At 41.1% G+C, this 23,338-nt stretch overlaps 1 long non-coding RNA gene across 1 annotated transcript; it reads right to left on the bottom strand.

Annotated features, from left to right (window-relative positions):
- Positions 1-3,743: 3,743 nt before the first annotated feature.
- LOC118454695 (uncharacterized) lies at positions 3,744-10,519 on the bottom strand. The gene is made up of 3 exons (XR_004843851.2): positions 10,445-10,519; positions 10,171-10,215; positions 3,744-3,829 (listed from the first exon to the last, which is right to left on the bottom strand). It is a non-coding gene; the product is annotated as an uncharacterized LOC118454695 (long non-coding RNA).
- Positions 10,520-23,338: the final 12,819 nt, after the last annotated feature.

The raw sequence follows: 23,338 nt of genomic DNA on the forward strand, positions 1-23,338 counted from the left end.
ATTACCCCCCCTCCCCCTCCCTCCATGCATTCCCCCTCTCCCTCTCTTTCTCTCTACCCCCTACGGCGGCCCTGATGGGACACAGCCTTTCATTTGCTCATTGCGGTAATTGGTGTATGTGAGGGGGAGTTACATGTGCTCAGCTCCCCCTCTGCGTCTGTCAGAGAATTAGAAAATGGAATTCTCTGAAGAGCGCCGTGCGTCTGCCGTCCTCGTCCAAGATGACACATTTTCATTATTCGCTCGGCGACAGAACACATTTCTCTGTCCGTTGTCCACCGGCATACATTATGATTTGCAATTGTGAAGATAATTTATATAGAGAGATAAATTTTGCCAAAGAACATTTAAACAAATGAATGTTAAATTAGCAGGTTCAGCAATTAGGTCTCTCTCTTCTTTTTTGTGCTTCAGGTAATTCTCATCTCTTTGCAACTGAAAACAGTGTTTAAATTGGTTTACAATTAATCAGCCCTATAGGACAGACAGAAACGCGAATGCACCAGTTCAGGCTACGTCTCCTGTTTCATGGCAATCGCAGCGAACGGCGATTAGAATGTAGAAGCTCATTTTTATTTCGTTGGCTAAGTTTTAGGTTTACGTTATTGTCTTTACTTTGCTATATTTAAAATGTGTTATTTAAACTGTAAGATCTTTCCTCTAGTTAATTATAATAATTCACATCAGAGTGGCTATAAAATCACCTCATCCCCAAGGAGATCGCACTTACCACTGACTATAAAATACAGCATCAAATAGCTTTCTAAAGTATTATGAGCTAAACTGTATTTGTGAAAAGAATATTGGACATATAAATATATATGTAACCCTTTGGCAGGCTATTCAAGAGTGAATGAAAGACTGTGTGATCTGCAGTCATGGCTGGAGAAACGCTGAGGGGGGGGACAGAGAAAAACAGCCAGACCACTGACCTCTCACCAAGGGAGCATCCTGTACACCGCGGCCTGAGATGGGGGCTCGCCGCAGGGGGAGAAGCAGCCAGAGACGTGGGGGCGGCGTGCAGGTGGCTTGAGGGGGAGGCTGGTTGTTGCTGGAAAAGCAGCAGGGAAGGTGAGGTGGAGAGGCGAGCTTTGAGAGCCGAGGTTATTGGGTTAGTGGAAGGACCGCGAATGGAAAGAACGGGGGAGATGCAGGGAAAGGAGGTAGGGAGGAGGAGAGGATGAGGGGTGCCTTGTTGAGGAGAGGAGATCTGAGGGAAGTGCTGTAAGAGAGGTGCAAGAGAGAGGAGAGAAAATGGGGGAGTGAGAGCGAGAGAAAGAAAAGGTGCTATGTGGGGATTAAAGCTCAAATGAGCGACATATGGAAAAGGTGAAGCACACGTGGGAGGAAAGCGGCGCAAGAGAAGAGGACCGAGAGAAATCCGGCTTTTAAAAAAAGACTGCGCGTTGTTCCGCGCTTCACTTGAGTCTCCCTCATTCACCTGGCACCAAACTTAATGATGGCATAAACAGACAAAATCAAAATCAACTGCAGGTGTAAATGCCCCCGAGGTGAGTTCAGATCCAGTCTGCCTGCAGTAATTGTGTACGCACACAGAAACTCACAAAGAGGTGGGGGGGGGGGGGGCAGCTCAGACTGCAAGCCACTTGTCAATTGGATTTATGAGGATACTTGTAGACTCAACAGCTGACTGAACAAGACCATGTGCTTCCTGTCAATACTAATTATCTCGTGAATATTATCGGAGGAAGCGAAGCGCGAAGCAAACTGTGAGAGACCCAAAGTTGATGATGATTTTAATATCAGGAATAGCTTTACTCTTGTGCGTTAATGCTAAGTGGAGAGGAATAAAGGGATTTTTTTTTTCTTTTTGGGGGAAGGGAGGGTGGGGTGGGGGCTTATGTTTGGCCTTTCATGTTTATTAGATTGCAGAGGAGATGTTAAGGGGAATATCGACAGCAGGATTCCTCCAGAGGATGCAAAGCTAAAGTAGGCGCTGGAGGATGGAGATGTCGGCGGTAGGATGAATAGGAGGACAGGTGTTGCATGTGGAGGAGGGTGGAGGTGGAAAACAGCGGGGCTTAGGGTGAAAGGGCGGCGGTGGTAGTCTGGTGGCACGATGGGGGGCAGAGAAGGAGGTGGACATGGCAGGGCGTCCAAGTCAAAACGCCCTCGCTGAGTTCACAGCGTGACGCAGTTATTTGTTTTCTTGTTGAGGCAGTTTTCCTCAAATCTTCTGCGTCCTTTCATTTCATTGTCCCGTTATTCTGTTTCCTTTCACATTTCCTCCTCGTCATCCGTCCCCCCAACCCTAAAGACACATCTGTATTAAAGCTGCGCGAGGAAGCGTTCACATCTGCAGCTTTAATACAGATGTGCACTATCTGAAGTCAGGTTTCACACCTAAAGTGGGATTTCGCTCCTAAAGTCCTAAACCTAAGTTCAACATTTATAACAATGATATTTAGAATTATTTATGGCTCAAAAAATGTTTAAATAAGGGAACACTTGAACTCAGCCTTCAACGGATTGATGATTTTAGTTTTCACTGACCATTACCTCATTTATTTATGAGATTTTATTTATTTTATGAGCAGTATATTTAAAATTACTCTCACATTGCTGCTTGGACTGCTACCTCTGCGACCTGAAGCCAAATAAGAGGCACAAAATGGATGGATGTATGGACGGATGGCTGATGTAATAAGATTGCATGTTTAAAGTGGGAAGGGCTTAGTTGGAAAAGAGTGATGTCATGTATTTCTGTGCACCAATCAGCATCAAACAATACTTTTGTTGGGTTTTTTCTTTCTCCTTTCCAGATTAATTAAATGTGTCCAAATGTTTCCTTTAGCTCTTTATAAATAATACTAATATGATGCAATCAGGGTTGTTACAACCTGCCTTTCAAACTCAGTAAATTGGCATCACGGGAACAGGGTTGACTAACAGAAGTCAGGATAATCTTCCCCTTTTTCATGAAAGTGCAAGACTGAATTTCCTCAAACATTCATTGATGGATTTTAAACTTTAACCTAAGCACCAGGTCCTGCAGGAGCAGCTCCATGAAGTGAAGAAAGACAAAAAAACAAAAAACTCTCAGAAGAATCGAACCTCACTCTGTTTCTCACAAGGACACCGAGTGCAAACACACACACACACACACTCACCAGATCAGACCAGGACATCACGACAATGTTTTTGCGCTCATGCTGTTTTTCGCCAGAGGTGACAAGCACCTGTATGTTGCATGCAACAAAGGTTCCTAGCAACCGTCGTCGAGGAGACACATAGTCAGGATGCACACCTGTTTGATCTGCCGGGACCCTCTGTGATAAGTGGCCCTGGTAACCATGGCGACCGGGATATGGGATGGATCCACGTGGTGCTATTGAATGGCCTTGGATTATAAACACACACATACATACAGGTGCACACACAAACTTGAGAAAAACATGCTTGAAGAAGTGCGCCGCGTGCGCACACACACACGCGCACGCACAGTCGGGAATAAACCAAAAACTCACGCTGTGAAAAAAATGACGTAAAAACAACAGAAAATCACACAGTCCAATTAAAGTCGTACACCTAACGAGGCAGTAGGGGCATGTCGGGTTTCGCACCTGCACGAGGACTCGTAACAGACTTCACACATGGAGGAGCGTGCAAAAAAAAAAAGAAGAAAAGGTCGCACGCTCAGAAAATAAACAGCGATACATGTAGCCGAATCCAAACAGCTCAGAGGAACAACACAATGCAGCGTGTAGGGAGAAACAAGGCGGCAGATGGCCGATATGCTGACGGTTACTCACAGTGTGCAGGTGGACGAGGAAGCGTTTTGCCTCTCGCTAAAGAGCTCTGCAGTGACCTTGGAGTGAAAAAAATGTGAATTGTTAACTGCAGTAGTCATTCACAGAGAAAAGAGATGCACAGATCTGCACAGCTAAATACATAATTAGAAGAATGTTGTTGCATTTTCCTGTAGACCAAGAGGCGGGATGAGAACATGAACAACGATCTCCTATACGAGCTCTCGCCTTTAAAATCCTGTCTGATACACAGCGATATGAATGGTTCCCAATTAAGACATGTGCAACTCCAAGTGCTGCTGTGCTCCACACTTCTGCACATATACCTACACGCAGGTCTGAAGCAGGAAAATGCAAATGCATTACCAATCTGTGTCGTTGGTATGCACCAGTCTCTGCACAGATTAACCTTAACGTTGAATTAAATTGCACATGAATCAGATAATAATTCTACACGGTTGTGTTGCATTTGCAATGCAAGATAACTGGTGCATGAATTTTTCTGTCCATGACCACGAAAGTTAATTATATTTTCCCCCTCGCCCTGCTATCCTGAAAATACTTGCTTATCACGCAGAAAAAAAACTATTTGAAATTAAATATAATTTCAAGGCACGTGGATGTGTCTCTTGGTTATATCCCCCCCCCCAAATTAAGCTTTTATATTTGGAGTCGTGCTTTTTCTGGACCGATGGAGTTCACCCTCACATGCTCTATGACAACACATCGAAGCAGCTCCTGTCTTCGACCTTTCTGTTTTTCAAGCACGATCCTTTATTTGCATTAACCTGTGTTTTCCTTTCTGCTGGCAGTCCTTTGTTAAGTGCTATTGAAATAAATCCTTTCATATTGCAGTGCAGCGGGGCGAGCCTGACAAGTCTGTTGTAGTCTGTCAGAGAACAGCTTCGTCTTTTCATTCCATGAGCCGGTCCTCACTCTCAACCTCACGCCACGAGGAGCTCTAAACTATTTGCATGTCTCAAGAAGGAAAAAGATTTAACCGATCAAGTCATTAGACGACAAAAATGGTCTCATTCTGCCTTTTTATAAGAAAGGAGACACAGATGAGGATCAAATGTCACTCTACACAGACTGACTTTATCCAGTTTGATCTGCATTAACATAAAAAAGACGATGGGTAAACAGTCTCCTGCTCGTTAGTCCCATTTTGATACTCCAGTCTCATTTTTGCTTGCTGCATCTTGTGCTATTTCCTACCCAACCAGTCATAATTATGATGCACCATCTGTCAGCGCAGGATTCGCTTAATTTATTCACCTTTTTTAGCTGGATTTACTGTTTTTAAGGCCAACTGTTGCCAAGAAGAGAGCAAAATCACCTGAAAAAGTTAGTCAGTTACATGTGTCAAATTTCTGAGACATTCTGTACTTGTGAATCGTTTTTAATTATTTCCTAAGTGAAAAATAATTTTGAAGGCCAATACAGTGGGAGAGTGTAATCATGGGATCTCTGTTCCTCCCCACAGATTGCAATGAGATTTAAACTTCCTGGGCTATTTTGGCTTGTTTATTAAGCAGTAAAGGGTAGTTAAGCTGTGCCCACGTCATGCAGGAGTCAAGGCAGTGCTGGAGAGATTCCCATATTCACAACTTGTGTCACTGGAAAACAGTTGCTCATTAATACAACTATCTTAATTAAAAAAACAATGCAAAACAATACAAAAAAAACAACAAGAACGACAAAAGAAAAACCCACTACATAAGCAACAGAACATTAGCTGCCAACACATTTCCAGGGCTTTAGTTGTTTTGCCTAACGCTGACACAAAGGCCACACCAAGACTGGAGGATCTCCGTCTTTTAAAGAGTCCACACCTTACGTGGGTTAAAGCGGGTCAAATGTGTCTGAAAGTTATGAGCCTAGCATGACAAATGTCACAGCAAATGCTGTTTAGGTCTGGTTTGGCCGAAATGTGACACCACACCTGATATCTGGTCCAAATGAAGTGGAAATGTGGCTGAATTGAAGCAGCCAGGCTCACCCCGAGTCGACACTGAAAGGCAGTGTGGACCAGAAAAAGCATTGCAGTCTATCAGGGTTAGCAGGGATAGCTTTAATAACAGCACAGACATTCTTTTTGTATTAAAAGTGAGAAAACTTGTGGTTGTGGAACAAAAAAATAGTGATTATGTTAGACTGACAGTTAAACGCAGGTTACTACAAGTTTAATGTGATACATGTAATTAGCTGGTTAAGTCATCAGAATTACAGGAGCCATTTACTTTCTACCAAAATACAAATGAAACATATACATAATAAATACTTTTGGGCAATAATCAATGGAATCTTATTTTAAACAATAACTGTACTTTCTTCTGCCTCATATGACATCCAAAAACTGCCACGTGGTGTATCCTACCAAAATTTTCTGTGGCTTGATGGGGGTGTTCATGTAAATTTTTCTCAGTGGGAACAAATTTTTAACAAATTAATCCAACACTATATGTGGGCTGCCTGTTGGTAGCTGTACTTTACATCTACAGACGTTCTGGATGAGGTCTGCTTTATCTTTGGGTTTAAATAAAGATAAAAGCTGCACACCAGTAACGCCAGTAAACTGGAGGGTTAGAGAAGGCAGGTTAGCCTGATTAACACACAACTATTTACCCCTCAGGCTAGCTACAGAGCTGCTGTTAAGCTCACCTAGGCACCAATGTCTTTTTGATGCTTTAGGAGGAGGGATACATTGTTTTGACTGGTCAGTTAGTGAGAAGCAGCACCTGCGACTGCAGGTATCTGCACTTTATTTCAGTTTATAACAGAGTGGGTTTACTGCAGGAGTGAACTACTGAGCGTCCCTTTAAGAGGGAGTCTCGTGTTAATGCAATGAAGCGATTTCCGACAGTCAGACAGTGTGACTGTCAGTCTTCAGAGAGCAGTGGCATAAATTTAAAATGAAATGCTTTGACAAGCTGTGTGAGGTTTATCATTTAAATAGATGCCAACAATTTTTATTAATGGACATGTTTTTAAAAACCCAGATAACGCCAATAAATCCTAAAACCTTATCTCCAGAGAACAAGATGGAGATGTTTTTGATTATATATGACTGTCTTGCCAAAGATCTGTAGCAGCAGTGACAGAGAGATTAAAATGCAATCATGAAAAAAAAAGCAAAAAAACCCATCCTGACCGTGTGTTTACCGTGTCAGTAAATCGCTTCACAAACACGCTTTATGAGCCTGTTGCTTCAGGACTCCCGCTTCTTCCCTCCATCTACATAATTTTCCTCTTTTCTCTTCCATCCTCAAGCGACCCTGCCACCTTCACCTCGCTCGCTTTCCTTCTCTCTCCTCTCCTCCAGCAAATGAAAAGGGCACATCAAACAATGGATTTAGGCTGTTCCCTAAGTAGATGAGGGGAAGGGAAACAACAGCGGAGGATGAACAAACAAATCCGGCTGGGGGGTGAGAGGGGAGGTGTAGCAAAGACAGGAGTGAGCAGCAGGTGTAGAAAGACAGGATGGTGGCGGGTGTGGAGACTAGTTAAAAATCGGATATTTTTAGATATGTCCCATTGTTCCCAATCTATACAAATAGATTACTTATGCTGTGTGTTAATTCTTTTTCTTAGCATTTTCACATTTATTTTAAATACACTATTTAGTAAATTGTTAGAAAAAGGACAAAAATCTTAGCCTAACAACTTCCTCTTTATACTCAAAGATTATTTTCCACGTCCTGTTGTTGCTGAAACTACCCAGTGTCCTCACAGACCACCAGGGACACGCAGGCAAATCCTGTGCGCATTGCTTCGCTCTCATCACAGGTAGCCAAGCAGTCTAGCAGCGCTCATATATTTCTCACTACCGAGGCAGCATTAAAGAGGAGCCACACAAGACCAGAACAGAGGCGCAGGAACACCTTGTTTTCACGGCTTTCCGGGGAGCCTTTTTGAAGTCGCTCTGAAAGAGATCTGAAGCTGTAATAACTTTCCCGGAGAGGACGGAGAATCAATTCGGATCCGGCCTCAACTGCGGTGGAGCTGATGCAATGCCAGCCACTTTAGCTGAAGGGAGAAGCGAAGAAGCAACAGGAGGGAGGAGAGGACAGGCATGCGAGGCGAGGTTAGAGAGAGACGCAAGGAAGACGAGGAGGAGGAGCAGAAGGTGCAGGGTGGAGAGCGGGGGAGCGATGGCAGAGAGTCTCCCACCAGCGCTGTCACTACCACACGCTTGGCTGCTGCCGCCGCTGATTGTGATTGCTGTTCAAACAAGGCCGGCAGCTGCCACAAACATCTCCTGTTTAATACGACACACATGTACTCTCACCTATGGACACACACAGATGCTGCTCGCGTGGCGCTTTGTGCTTTCCCACTTTATGGCTCTCAGTTATCTTTTTTTTCTTTTTTTTGCCCCTGCTCCCTGATAAGACCTGCTGTGATTGCCCTCTGCTCTCTATAAAGTACGACGGCTCAATCACTTATCAAGTCAATGTCCCCTCGCTCGCCGCCGTGATGAAATGCCTCAAATATCAGACACTTTCTTCTGTTTAGCCCTCGAATAAGTAGCCTTCTAACCTGCTTTTGAATCCAGAGGAAGTTGATCAACATGAAATTGCTGCATTTTGATTACTGATTAAGTCTTTTTTTAAGAAAAGAAAAAGAAGCAAAGATGTCAAGCGTTTGATTTGAGCTGAAATTTTAAGGGTTTTAAACTCTTGATTGGACAAATGAAGGCATCCCCGCTTCATCAAGACAGAATAAAGAGCACAAGACGAGGCCTGTTTCCAATCAGTATGCTGCCCATCTCCGCACACATCACGAAAGCAGCAAAAAGCAACAGTTTGTCTAAAACACACCCTCTGCCACAGAGAGAGGGAGCTCTGTTTATTTAAAAGCAAACACCGCTGCCTCCAGTTCTGAGACAATCTGCTAAAGCTGATAATGACTCAGGGCAAAAAAAAGGGGATTAGTTATAAATTCAGAGCGCGTTCACTGAATAGTATATAATTCAGACGTGCGCTTCTTGCTTTTTATTCTTTACCCTCCACAGAAAGCAAAGACAATCGCCACATCAAAAAAACTCTCCCTCTCTCTCCTTTGCTCATTCCTGCTGTTTCCCCCTCTGTCTCACCCTCTCTCTCTCACACACACACATACACACTCTCCTCCACAGCAGCAGTTATACATTATGGAGTGGTAACCAGGCAGCATCTAATTGCAATAATTGGAAGAATGTACCAAGCGGCCTGTTTGAACACCTGTTAGCACTGAATTTCTCTCATGGCTACAGATTGTATGTGCCGTGTCACACCATTTGGTGCCGTCGTGTGTGTGCATGCGTGCGTGCGTACGCGTGGGGGTGTACGTATGGAGACTGCGAGTCGCCCAACATGCACTCATGCAGAAGAGAGTGGGGGGTAAGTCACAATAGGAAATCCTGGCTGCACTCCAGGTTCCATTTTGACACCTCAGACCCTGCCAGAAGGAGGCTGCCTGTCACTGACACATCCCGAGGCGAATCACCCAGAATAATTTGGGACTTTGACAAAATCGAATAATATGCATGATACATCTTGGCCTTCACACTTCTCATGCTGTCATCACTAGACTGCTCTGGGGTTTTTTCTTCCTTTCTTCCCTCCACTTTTATCAGCTATAACATGCTGGAATGACACGCCAAGGTTTGAGGAAACATTTTGTCTGCGGGGATTCAGAGAAGAGACCTCTGGCGTCCTTGCTGGGGGCCATGTGGCCAGATGTGTGGAGCTGTCCGCCGCTCTGGTGCTGAAACCTCTAATCTGCCTGGGTTGAAACACACACTGCCATCCTCTAATTTTTTTCACACTTTTAAAAAGCTGTGGTTTCGCCACAGCTCAGCTTTTAGATAATTAATTACAAGGCTGCAAGGAAGAAACTATTAAAAGTTCAATTCAGCGCAGTTACCTTGTTGTAAGGAGGGCCCCTGCAGGACCTTTTCCAACTGCACTTCATTTTCACCTCTACTGTCATCGCTTCACACTTTGAACTATGTCTAAAAGAAAAAAGAAGAAGACCAATTAAGCTTCTCTCTCTCGCTCTTTCATGTCCCCTGGCCTACAGGAGATGAGCAGGCTATTGATTCCGTCTGAGGGTTTCAACATTGAGCTGTTGTCACTTGACCCCAGGAAGCCCAAACAGGCTACGAAGCGGGGGATGCTGATAATCCATGAGGAGGTAACGACGCGGGGACCACGCAGGGAGCCGACATAAAGAACTTTTTTTTTTTTGCTCCCTAATTAATGCTGCCATTATTGGGGTTTGGGGCACCGTCGTCTCGAGATCAGCACAAGCAGGGATGGCTCACTTTTGTGTGACTGGGATATTTGTCGTGGCGTGTTATGTAAAAAATAAGAAATAAAAATAGAATGAAATAGAAACAGGTGGGTGCACCTACCTGTTGATATATCGGGTCAGTCTCGGAGATGCTTCCTCGTCAGGTCTATAGCGCGAGAGAGAAAACACAATTACGCGCAGAAATTTGAATCTTACGGCTGATATAAAACAACCAGATGTCACTCGGCGTGTCTCTGACCCATATACTCCCCTTTGACTGAAACCAAACGCTCCGACAGTTTCCTACAACCCTCTCCTTCCCCCTCCCCTACTCTCTCTACAGTCTGTTTCTCCCCCCACGCCCCAAAGAATACACCGAAGGTCTCCACGCTCACCTGGCGACTCTCAGCCCGGCTCCGCTGCTTCTCTGCCGGATGGAGAGCTGGAGAGCTGCGGCTCGTCTGTGGAGGAGAGCGACTCTCCTGCGCGCTTCTGCCTGCACCTTTAAAAAGCCTGCACTGGTCCAATAGGAGATGTGTCAGACTGATGGGACCTGACGTCACCCCGCCCATCACCTCACCCTCAACCCAGCAACCCCTCCTCCATCTTTTCCCTGACTTTATTTGAACTGTGGGGGAAAATATATCAACATTATGTCCTGGATATAGAAGAGGAAAAGGAGGTGTTTAAATCTCAACGCAAAAAAACCCAAAATCACATTTTAGTGCAAGTGCCCAGCGTGAAAGCGTTTTCTATTTCCCACTCTTATTATTATTCGAAATAGACATTTAATAAACATACAGTGGCATGCTGGGTTATATTTGCACTTACTACTAAAGGGAAGAAGTAAGACAGTCTAAACACAAACACGCACACAAATTCACAGAATGAGCCAAACTTACAGAAGCACTTCATGTCTTCTTGATATCCACCGAGGTGATGAATACATGTGCTAAAAAAAACCCTCCACATCGTTTACTCTGTTATCACTGTCAGTCACAAAGGAGTCGACAGAAGGAGACAAAGAGAAGCAGGTGAGTCACACCTTTGTTACAGTTGTGATTTCTGCTGCTTAAATTATACATTTGTGTCTATCCTACTGCAAAATATTCCTGATACACCACTATAGATGTACCTTTTTATTTTACACTACTACATTCAAGAGGAAAGCATTATTGTTAGCAGTTGCATTTAGATTTCAATGAAAACTGGTGTTGATCTCACAAGAAGGTTCGAGATGTAACTCCTTACTCTTCAACTGCAACAATAACCATAATCCAGCTACATTCACTGCAGTTTTTATTGCCATCGTTTATTGCAAAATGGCACTATTTAAGTTAATGTTGGTGCTTTGAAGTATTTCTTTGTAGGCGTTGCTTTCTTTATCAATTAAAAGGTCTCACAGTCTTCAGCCATTCAAGTAACAAGGACAGCGTGCACACTTTAGTTTGAACTGTTCACATTGTGTTGTTTCAGCTTTAGTGTATAAAAGCAGCCTGTCTGATAAACCAAATCATGCAAACAAAGGGAAGTATTATTAATTTTCTCTGAACACTTTTTTTTAAATTGCATGAGAAGAAAAAAAAAATTGAGCTTGAATACAAAATATTTTTTTATATTTAAGCAGGTATTCTGAGACAAAAGAAAACCCTCCTAGATCCACAAAGAGCTTGTAGCTTAATATCTTTGTATGCATATGGGTTTATCTGAGTTTAGTCTTTTGACTTCCACACTCACATCAAGTCAAAAGAAAAAGGTGCAAGAAGATGAAAATCTTATGAACATGCCCTTTGTGCAAACAACTATGAGGTGAATGAGGTAATATGTAATCTAATACGTGCTTCTGCACATCAACACACAAGCATATAAATATATGGAGAACTGCATATTTGATACACTTTAATGCTCTTGGCCAAAAATAGAAAGGAAATAAAAAAGCATGGCAGCTTTGGATTGAGCTTCTGAGCTGGCCATTTTCAAATGACAAAAGATTTGACTCACACTGTGCAAGAATTTTCTTTTCTTTTTTAAAATTTTCTTTATAGACTGAAATAGTTTAAGATAGATAGACAGATAGATCGATAGATAAATGTGCAGTGTCTTGGGCGTTCCTTTTCTGGACAGAGACCTCTGATGTTGTGTCTCAAATCTGCTGGAACATCTTCCAGTTTGGGAATAAAAATTAACAGATTTGAAAAAGAAATGCCAAATTATCAGAGGCGAGTACCAGAGCAAAACCTCTGCCACATGATGTGGTTTGCAGAACATATTTTAATCACAAAACAAGGTGTGTAATATGGCTAATACTCATTCCAGCTTTACTAGCATAATTATGGCTAAAGGCTGAATGTTACATCCTGAAGGCTTAAAAATAAATATCTAAATTAAGAAAACTGCATTTCCTGAATAATACAATTTAATCTCAACTATTAAAAATATTTTCAATTTTTTTTTTCTTTTTGTTTTTTTCAAAGAACCCAAATAAATGTTAATTTATTGCACAGAACGAGAAAATGTAACGCTGCGGCACATATATTTCACATTAAGGTATAACAGTGTGATGTTTTGAAAAGCAGTGAATGCATACATAAATATTTGAGATGCACACAGTACACAATGTTTGCAGCATGCAGAATACAGTGACCCTATTCATTTCTTGCTGTAAGAAGCAGCACTATAACTGCATCTGAAGCTAATAAAGAAATTTTTAAAATGATGTTAGATTTCATGTGAACTCTACTTGCTAAGCAGATGACAGCTACACATAATATGTCACAGTGTGTCTTCCTGGCAGAGTGATGGCAGAAACGATAGAAAAGAGGTGTATTTTCAGACACAAATGAGCAATTTGTAAGGCCATTGTGCGCTGTGTGCATCATTGTACTTTCTAATTTCCCAGACTCAGAAACCATTGTGGGAAATGCTATTGTGTTGTTGAGTGCTTGTTTGTTTTTTTTTTGCTTTCTCTGTTTTTTGTGTGTGTGGAGCTTTTGAAATGACTCCGCACACACACACACACGCTTACAGACAAACACACTCATATGGACGTTTGTGCAGGGTCTTTTGCCAAACTTGAATGTAACCCCTGTTGGTCTGTGTTCCCTTTTACATACGTATATCTAGGGCGAGTCAGAGCCCTTTCATGTGAGTCTCTGCTAGTTTGACAAAGGGCAGCGAACAGTGGGGATGACGAGTGTCGTTCTGACAGCTTACTATGAACACAGCATACTGTACTCTGCACTCACCGCTGCCTCTGCTGCGCCAATCTGACGATAAGACAAAAATAAGCCCTTTCTTACACAGATAAATTCAGTAAAGATGACATAAGAAACACATTTTGACACTGAAGATGTGGAGACAGTACTGGTAGCCTTTGTGTCAGCAAAATTCCACCTGACAAAACCTCTAAATTTAATCATAAGCATTTGATTACTTACTGTTTTGTAACTTGATGCTTTGAAGAGTCAGTCCAAAAAATAGTGCACTACATAAGCTCATTCACCCGGGTGGCTGTGGCTCACGAAAAAGAGCAGGTCATCGGCTAATTGGAAGGCCAGTGACTCGATCCATGTCTCGGGCAAGATATTAAACCCTGACTTTCCTCCAATGCATTTGTGTGTGTGTGTGTGAGCGGTAGACAAAGTTCTGTGTGTGACTGGGTGAATGAGGCTTGTACTGAAGAGCTTTAAGTGCTCAGTCAGAATAGAAAAGAATATAAGTAGCAGCCCAGTTAAAACCATCAATAGTGTATTGTTTGTACAGAGATATAAGCAGTTCATTGATTAACTGAGATTGAGTTTCTGCTTTCATTATTTTATGCTAATTGCTCATATTTAGCATACATTAAACAGTCTTCACAGACAATTTGCTGCAAGAGTGCCAGTAGGTTTTTTTGATCACGTTATCCATTTAATTCAATAAAAAAAATAAACACAAGACTTGGAAGATGCCAACTTGTTTGCTTTTGAAAGCAAAATTCAAGGTTAAATCCAACAAATCAAATCCAATGTTTCGTTTAGAAAAATCTCCTAATCTATGATGAGAATATGTACCATCAAAGATGTAAGAAAAGAAATCAGTGCATTGCGTCTTTGCTTTCAACTTTAGAAAGGAACTTTGTGAAAAACTGCAAGAAGTCCTAATAAAGGAAAGATCTAGGTCAGCACCCGGACCTCTTTACTAGCACTGCCCTGTCGGTGAGATTCAGGATTATCTTGTACAGAGGCAGAGATCTGAGGCAGTGCAGGTTTGTAGAGAAAGAGGTATGGTTTCCCAAGGAAGATAAAGAGTATCGTCCATTGGAATCACCTGCCTGCTCAAACCCAAGAGAGACCCTTTTTTAAAGTGATTCAAAGAATCCTTTAGGAATCAGTACAGTGTGACTGAGGTGCACAAATGCCATTTCTGAGGCAGGCAGGTTAGAGCATTTAGACATGGCTGCACAGCTTCTCAAGTAAACTCAGGAGTGCAGAGAGTAAATATTGGGTGTTGTGGTAAGTTAGTAGAAGAAGCTCTCAGGATAAGTTATGTACCAAAGACCAAATTCTGCAAATTCCCAGGAAAGTCTTGTCAGCATCAGTGCCAATAGAGTGGAAACACATTCAAAGCCGTAAGATTTTAGAAACCATAAAAAGGCTGCACAGTTTAGCAATGGGTATGTTGGTGAAATCAGTGGATCATGAGTTGAGCTTGGTAGTCCAGGTCTGGTGCACCTTCATGGACAACCTTACAGTGATCTCAAAGTCAGTACCCTAAGCAAGAGGGGTCCCGAAGGAGCCACAGCAAATGTAGGGATGAATGAGGTTAACCTCTGAGTTGGTGAAATGTAGGTCACTGATGCTGGCAAAGGGCATGGAGTCATGGATAAATGCAATTTTTCCATCTCAGGAACACAAATCCCAACGGTCTAAGAAAAGCCGGAGTATAGCTCGGGGAAGACCTTTGACAACACACTAAGAGAGGGGATGGCAGTCACGAACATCACAGAGGAATCTGAGCAAAGGTTAAGGAATTTTGACAAAGAAAGACTCCCAGGGAAATAGTAAGCATTGTTTATCAATCAGGGATACAAGAAAGGAGACTGTGGCTACTGCTCTCTTTAAAGTTCATGAAAGAAATATTATATGGATGAAGATCGTGTTACAGTAACAAGAAACACTGAAAGCTTGACCATACTGAGGTTAGAGGGAGATCATGTGAGTTTAATACATAATAATATTTGGGGAGTCTTTTCAGATGATGCCATGAAGGAAGTGATGTCACTTGATCCTTTAATTTGTTGTTTGGTTTAATTCACATCTTTATTTATTTTAACCAAGCAATGCATTGTTGCATGATGTGTTGCTAATGTTATTTTGTGATATGTGTGTGACATGCATTTAATTAATAATATTTCATATTTTAAAAGGTTCAACAGGAAAGTTAGTGCAGGCTAATTTGTTTACTCTGCTGACTATTTTATTTTGGTCGTCTTTTGTCTCTTGTGCCTTGTATTTAGTTTTCACTTTCTTTTTCTCACATCTGATCAGCTGTGTTTCCCTTGTGTTTCCACTCCTCCCTGACTGCCCTCTGTGTCTGTGTTAAACCCTCAGTCTTTGTTTGTTGTTGATGGTATCAGACTAAATAAATGGTCTGTGTTATGGGAGTGATACACTCCAGCACGTCTTAAGAAGATGCTGATGGTGTCAAAAAGCACCACAGATGTCGTCATTTCACACCATAAGTATCAACAGACACCACAAGATTAAAAAAGTGACTCAAAACGAGTTTAGAACAGGATTTTAGAGACCTGTGAGGGAGACTCAAGGAGGCACATTACAAACCTCCTGTTAGAAACAGTGAAGACTGTATTCATGCAAGTTCATCTGTAGCGAGAGAGAAAGCTGGAGAATGAGGTGCTTCTCTGTAGAGGTAAGAGGCTTTGCTGGACTTGGCATGTCAGTTAGAGCCATCACTAACAGTAGAGCAGTTCCAGAGAAAGCATCAGAAAGCGCATCCTGAAGGTTTCAGACAACTTTGAGCACTATCTGGTTTGATGTTCTGGAAACGTGAAACGATCAACGGCATCTTTACAAGATACCAACGATTGTACCCTTGACCTTTGTAAAAGGTAGTGTGATTAGCCTATAGATGTTTTAGTCAAACAAACACATCATTCTTTCTCATCATGCATTGGATGTGCTATTACAAAGAGTAGCACAAATGCCAACTCTACAGATAAACCCTAATTTGTTAGAACATTAACACACATCAACACACACGATGACAAAAACAATGGCATGTGATTACTGCAGCAAATATCTGCAACACACTTCCATTTAAGCTAAGGAAACCAAAAACGATGTGACATTTGTTAGATGAAATAATAGATTAATGGTCTCCCATGGGGAAATTTGGATAATGTTTCAGTTTAGTGTGATTTTTTTTCTGGTGTTTTGCATGACCTGCTGTTATTTTCAGTTTTGACAAACATTACAGTGTTCGGGGAAAATGAAATATAATCAGGACTGTCATTTAGTATTTTCAGAGGAAGGAACAGCCACACTGCAGCACCAGTGGTGGTAGATGGCAGTCCTTCTGATGAATTCAATCTTGTCACTAAAAACTTCCACCTGTACTTCTTATATTGCAAAGGGTTGTTTTTCTGTTTTTCTTTTTTTAATGGCTGTACTCTCAAAGAAAGCAGATAGCATGAAGATTACACACAAAGGTTTGGCACTGCAGCTGTGCATGTGTGTGTACGTGTCTGTGTACGTGTATAAACAGCACATAGCTTCATTAGAAAATTAAACGTCCAGTCACAATCTCGAAACTGATCTGAAAGAGGCTGATAACTACCTTACATCTGGCTAGACGACAATGCACATGTTGGGTCTGTTTAATGGGCTTTGAATTGGATTCAAGAACTCAGCGGGGAAGCATCTCACAAATTTATAACGTTTTACCTGCACATGGCAGTATCCAGTTTTTTTGTTGTTTTTTTAAATGGTAAGATTCTTTCGATTTTATTTTTGCCGAAGAAATGCAAAAAAAATGCAATTTCTATTGTCATCTTTATTTATAAAGCTGAATATGAGATTGCACTTAACTACAGTTCAGTACGCTTGAAGTAGGTCCAAACATAATTTCAGGGAGACCTCCCAAATTTATAATTCTGTGTTAGAGGGTACACAGGGTCCCGTTAGCATGGCAACCACAACAAAAAAAAAATCACACACTCCCACACACACACACACAGACACTGTCATGTACATATTGTTCACCTACGCTCTCAGACACAGACATTTGCACCCACACGCTCAGCATGAACTCCTCCTGAAAATGTAAACTAAAAGCAAAACTCATATAAATTGTTGATTGACTAACTGTGGGTCAAATATAACATAAAAAAAATTAAACAAGCATTTGTTTGTCAGTTCAGATTCAGGTTAAAAAAAAAATTAACTTCCTGTAAGTTTCCTGACAGAAACAAGTCCTCCAATCAAAAACACCACAAAGGTGTTTTATTAACCCAATGTCACAGATTAACTGTTAAAAATCACTGCTATTGCTGCAAACAAGTGAAATTCTTCCAGTAGGAAACACGAAACTAAGGGCAGTCTCCTGTGATATTGTCCAACATTTCCTAGAATTTGTTCATTAAAATTAACTCACCATGACTTAACAGTATCCTCAAACTTTGGGAACAAACCGTTCATCAATTATTACTTGAATCCTCAAGCTGAGCATATTGGCTGTATTACTGGTTTGAAACCTAACAAGATAAATGAGGGACAGAGCAGACCGAAACTGTGATCGCTGACCAAACAGCAATGACTTGTATGTGGTGGGTAGAAACATACCCTGCTTTAGCATTGTTTCTGACTGATGTATTCAGTAAGACTTAAACTAAGGAGTGTGGAAGCTTGTTTCTGCCACTGAGATGTTTTTTGGTTTACAAACTGTAAGCCAGAGTTTTAGTTATTTTGAAATTCTGACTTAAATTAAATTCTGAAGTAACTAAAGTTTGAGTCAGCAACTTAAATGTTTGAGATGCCAAACTTGGAATTTGGGGATAACAAAATCAAAATGTCAATTTAACGCCGCCTGGCATTTTTTTTTAATTATTTTATTTTTGCTATATTGAAAACAAGTTTCCCAGAAGGAGAACATAAACTGATGATGAAAATAATCAGCTTGAGTGAGCAGTAGCAATGTGTTCTCTTGGGCTTCTGTAAAATCAGACTTGTTTGAGGAGTTGCTCCCTGCTGGCTAGCACAAAGATTCATAGTTCAAAGTACTTTTGCATGTGCTTCAGTTTCTAGACACAGATATTTATTAAAAGTGACATGATTTTTCTCCAGTACTGGGTTGTTGAACTAATAATTATACAACTAATGACAATTTTAGCTGTTCTGTTTTCCATGCTAATTATAAAATGCACGCAATTAGCTTACAACGTTAAGCTAATTGTCAGCTAATCGTCAGTTTCTAGACACAGATATTTATTAAAAGTGACATGATTTTTCTCCAGTACTGGGTTGTTGAACTAATAATTATACAACTAATGACAATTTTAGCTGTTCTGTTTTCCATGCTAATTATAAAATGCACGCAATTAGCTTACAACGTTAAGCTAGGACGACGACCATGTTAGCATGCGTGCTAAACTTTGGTAGGTTATTTTGCAGTGGGGCACAATGATGTGCATGAAGACATGCTTCCAAGTTTAGAGTAAACAATAAAGAACAGTATGAATGGATTTTTAAAGGTGGCTTGTAGTCTAAAGTGGTAAGACTAGAAAAGCTCTCTATGAATCCAGACTCTCTTTTAGCTCTTAGTCCAGGTATGCCTTTGTCTATCACCAAGATCAGGCTTGAATAATATGAATAGGCTGTAATGTATCAATACTTACCCTTTGCTTCCTGTTTTCTGCTCCCGTTTTTCCCGCTGAAACAGGATAACCTGAGAATTTTAAAAAAACCTGTGCAGGCACATAATGCAAGTCTCAGTCTTCATTCAGTTGCCTCATTTAACCTAACTCCACACCTCACATCTAGACTTAGCCCTAATTTTAGCCTGAGCCCACCACACAACCCTTCTGGGGTTTTTTTTTTAAACCATTGTTCAGAAATCACCTGCATAGACAAATAGTGAGGCACATGCACAAATCCACACAGACAATTGTAAAAGTCCTGATGTTTTTAATCATCTGTGGGGCCCCACCCTGCCAGATAAGCGTCTTGTTACGTGTCTGTAAAGAGCAGTAGGGAAGGCAGAGCCACCACGGCAGATGGCCCTATCAGTGTTGGGTAAACCAGCGGCCAGCGAGCCGTGTTTGGCTTAACGGCCTATAAGTAATTCATTGTGTTCACTGAGAAGGAGCATCTGTCGACCCCTCAGCCCCTGGAGACGCACACATACACACACACAGTTATGCATAGATGCATAGATAAACATACTTACATGAGCATTGGGTCGCATGCACAAATGCAGGTATACCATGCACAGTTGTGCACACACACACACATAGGCACATGGGTTATTTGTAGTAGGCAGTGCAGGTGGCTGGAGAAAAAGGAGAGGTCTATGTTCCATGTGACTGTCTCTGATCAGATAACCACCGCTGATCTTAGTTAATACTCACTAAGAACTCATTTACCTGCTAAAATGAAGTCAGGTCTGAAAACAGAAGAGGGAAAGTGAGATGATGTCGAGAAAAGGAGGAGGAAGAAAGACAGCCGTGCGCAGCTGCAGCTCGACAAGAGAGCCTGAGCTTAAAAGTCCAAATACTGGATTTTATTTATTTATTTTTTACACTAATGGTTCAGTCAATTTATGTTGTCTGTCACTTACAGTCCTTATTGAATAAACTCTTGTACACTCACACCTCCCTTTCATGTTGTCGTCTCAGCCTGTAAACAATTTTATGCTTCGACAGCCAGCGCTATTATAATAATGACATGCAAAGGCTATTCCTTTTGACACAAACATCAACTTGTATTGCATTTCTTAATTCATAAGCATGGCTGATAATACCTGCAGCATGGCAAGCTGGAGCACTCTGGCGATGTGATAGTAATTTCATAAATTGCTTTTAATTGGAGTTGGAGGCTGAAAAGACTTCCATAAGCTAGATAAAACAGAGTGATGGTGGCTAATAGATGTAAAGGCTCTTAAATAGGGACATTAATATAAACAGCCTGATGTCATGATACAAAACAAACAAACCAAAAAATCTGTTTAAATCTGATAATAACCTTTTTTTATGTTAAGTGCTGCACTCTCAAATGATAACTAATCATACTATTGTTATGTATTTATTTTTAGGGACCTTTTGTGAAGACAGTTGTTTTATATAGAGACTAACCTACATGTTTTAAAGTAAATGAACAATTTTAGAGTCTGATTTTTATTACTCAAACAAAATGCAAATGTAGCAGTTGACTGGTGGAGAAGAACCAATGTGGGCCAAATTCAGCGGTGGTTAATCACCAACGAATGGGAGCAGTTCCAAAAGGTGGACTGGCAACGGGCAAAATCCAAAAACTAGGCAAAACAATTCACACGAATCACAATGAACTTGAGAAAATAGCTGGAAAGTTGTACTATGAGTAAGAAACAAGAGGGTGTGACAGGTGGTGGTATACTGCAAATACTAAGGTGGGTGATTACGTGGTTAAACACAGGTGTGGCAGGTAAGTGGCTGCAAAAGAACAAAGGGCAGATATGGAACAAAATCCAAACTGTGACAGTAAAATATCACCATCATCATAAAATTCATAAGATACTTTAATTATTTCAACAAATTGAATCAAATAAAAGTGATTTTAAAAAGTAATGATTCTGTGCAATCACAGGCAAGTCTGCGCAGAGTTGGACAAGGTAAAAAAAAAAAAAGGTAAATTCAACCTTTGTATGACCTTGGAGCTTTTTCCAAAGCCTCCTGAACTTTTAGCTTTAAATTCTCAAGTCAGAAAGGTGTGAAAGCAAACCACACCAACACTCTCCTCAGATCGCTGATGCATTCATATGAATTAGCAAGCAACACATCAACCATCTGTATAATTACCCAACTACAGTGGACACTAAATATATAATTTAGGAAATGTCAGACATTGCTGAAATTGGATTCTGTCAGCTGTCGTTGTGCCAGTTATGGACGTTTGTACGAGTGTAGGCAGGCACATGCATTCAAAGTAAAGTAAAACTGATTGATATATATATTATATAAGGTTCACATTTTGTCAAAAGCAGTGAAAGTTATAGAAAACAGTAACAGAAAGGTTCTCTTATAATTACATAATTTAAAAAAAAAATTAGAACATTGCAATACGACAACTGGAATTAACAAAGTAAAATGAGTAAGATGCTGTTTTATTCTCCTTGATTTGTGTGCTACAGGACTTTGGGAGCATGACAATATACCATTGATTATCTGCAGTAAGCTCAGCTAGGTAATCTAAACGAGTAATACAGTCTATTTATATTCAGTTAGACATTATATATATGATAATTTGGTCCCTGTTCTTTTAACATTTATTGTGCTTCAAGAAGAACTGTAGATGGTAAATTCAGCCCTAAATATCAAATCAGTGTTTGGACTTTAACATCAGAAATTGTTGCTTTCTCCACATAACTTTTGAATATAAATATCCTGCTTTTTAAGGCGAATAATTCCATGCAAATACCCAGTTAACACTGCCGCTATGTTGCTGCACGTCCAAGTAATAAGAACTCTCTTGAGAACCTGTCGACACTGGATCTTAAAAAAGCAAATTCTGCCACGTTGCAGCTGCTCCCATATAATGCAGGAGGCCAGGGGGGCAGATGCAGGGTGGGATATTATACTATACTGTAACATGTGCAACTGGACATGCTTTCCAAAGCTAGCGATACAACACAGCAGAGTTACTTTTACAAATACCATTTCCAAATACTGCCAGTGACTGATGGACATGTTCTTAAAGCGTGGTTGTTTCCTTCAGCTAGCACTCCGCCAAAGGAATAATAACAGAAAAGTGGCCATCACTCTGCTTTTCAGCTCACACTCTCAAATGGCAGAAATTACAGGCCTGCTTCGGCTCTAGCTGTTGAGACGCGGCTGTAATGTGTACAGCCGCTCGGTCCCCCACCAAGGCCATTCGCCCCTGACTGAATTGGGAAAGTGAGAGGGTAGTAAGGCAAGTTCAGGTGACCTTTTTAAAGCTCTTCCTTTGAGCATAGTCTCTTTTTCTTAGGGGGAGGAAAATGGCACGATAATTGTGTCCCTGACTTTTCATCCTGCGCAGGTAACCTCAGTGAGGGAAAAGTTTGACCCCGTGGAAGGAACTGGCTGCGTCCTGTTCATGATCAGTACTCCCCTGATGTCTCGTGCTTCTTCTCTGCTCTGCCCACAAACACAATGGAAAAACTGGGACGCGTGCCTATCTGAGGAAATTATAACTGTCATTGTAAGATGGCAATTTCCTGTTATATGCAACAATCAAGAAAAATCAATGGATAATTGGAAGTTTTCACATTACATAAGCATGTAGCCTGGTACGTATACTGCATACTGACAAAGAAGTACCAGCTGCATTTTCACTATGCTTCCTTTGCCCCCCCTGTGCTAACCCACATCTAAAATTATGCCTCAGTTGAAGAAAATTGAAATTGAAAATGTGGAACATTTAGCAGGAGGGTTCCTCATAACCAATTACACACGAGAACCAGAACGCAGCTTCCCGAAGCCGAGGAGTTATTTTCGGCTAAACTAAATAACAGAAGGTCGGAGAAAATGTATGATTAATTGAGAGAGATGTGGAAATTAATTAAGCTTCACCCCCCCCCCCCCCCCTTTGAAAAAAGAAGAAGAAGTCACATTCAAAGATTTTTTATTTTTTATTTTAACCAAGTATCTGATCAAAATTGTTCATGATGGATACAAAAAAACAAAAAAAACAAGTGGTGACAAACTCTGTGGTAACCTGAACACTTCTATTTATTTATTTTATTGTATTGTCTAAATGAGATGTTTGTGTGGGTGGAAACAAATTTTCCACTAAATATCAAAGTAACACTTGGCCCTGTCCCTCCCCACGCAGCAGGCTGGATGGAATCTGTGTGGAACCAAAATCTTGCAGCAGGAAACACGCTCAGATTTACAGCTTCATGTCAGTAAATGTGTCTTTTATCACATGTGCTAAAATACTCTTTGTAAACACACCCACACCTTCAGCCACGAGACCGAGGGTAGATGGTGAGAGGCATTATGTATCAGAGTGGGTTGTAATTTATTTGATTGCATTTTGCTCGCAGGTTGAAATCAG

This window comes from Neolamprologus brichardi, chromosome 7 (assembly GCF_056152115.1).
Source record: "Neolamprologus brichardi isolate AB-2024 chromosome 7, ASM5615211v1, whole genome shotgun sequence".
NCBI classification, from domain to species: Eukaryota; Metazoa; Chordata; class Actinopteri; order Cichliformes; family Cichlidae; genus Neolamprologus; species Neolamprologus brichardi.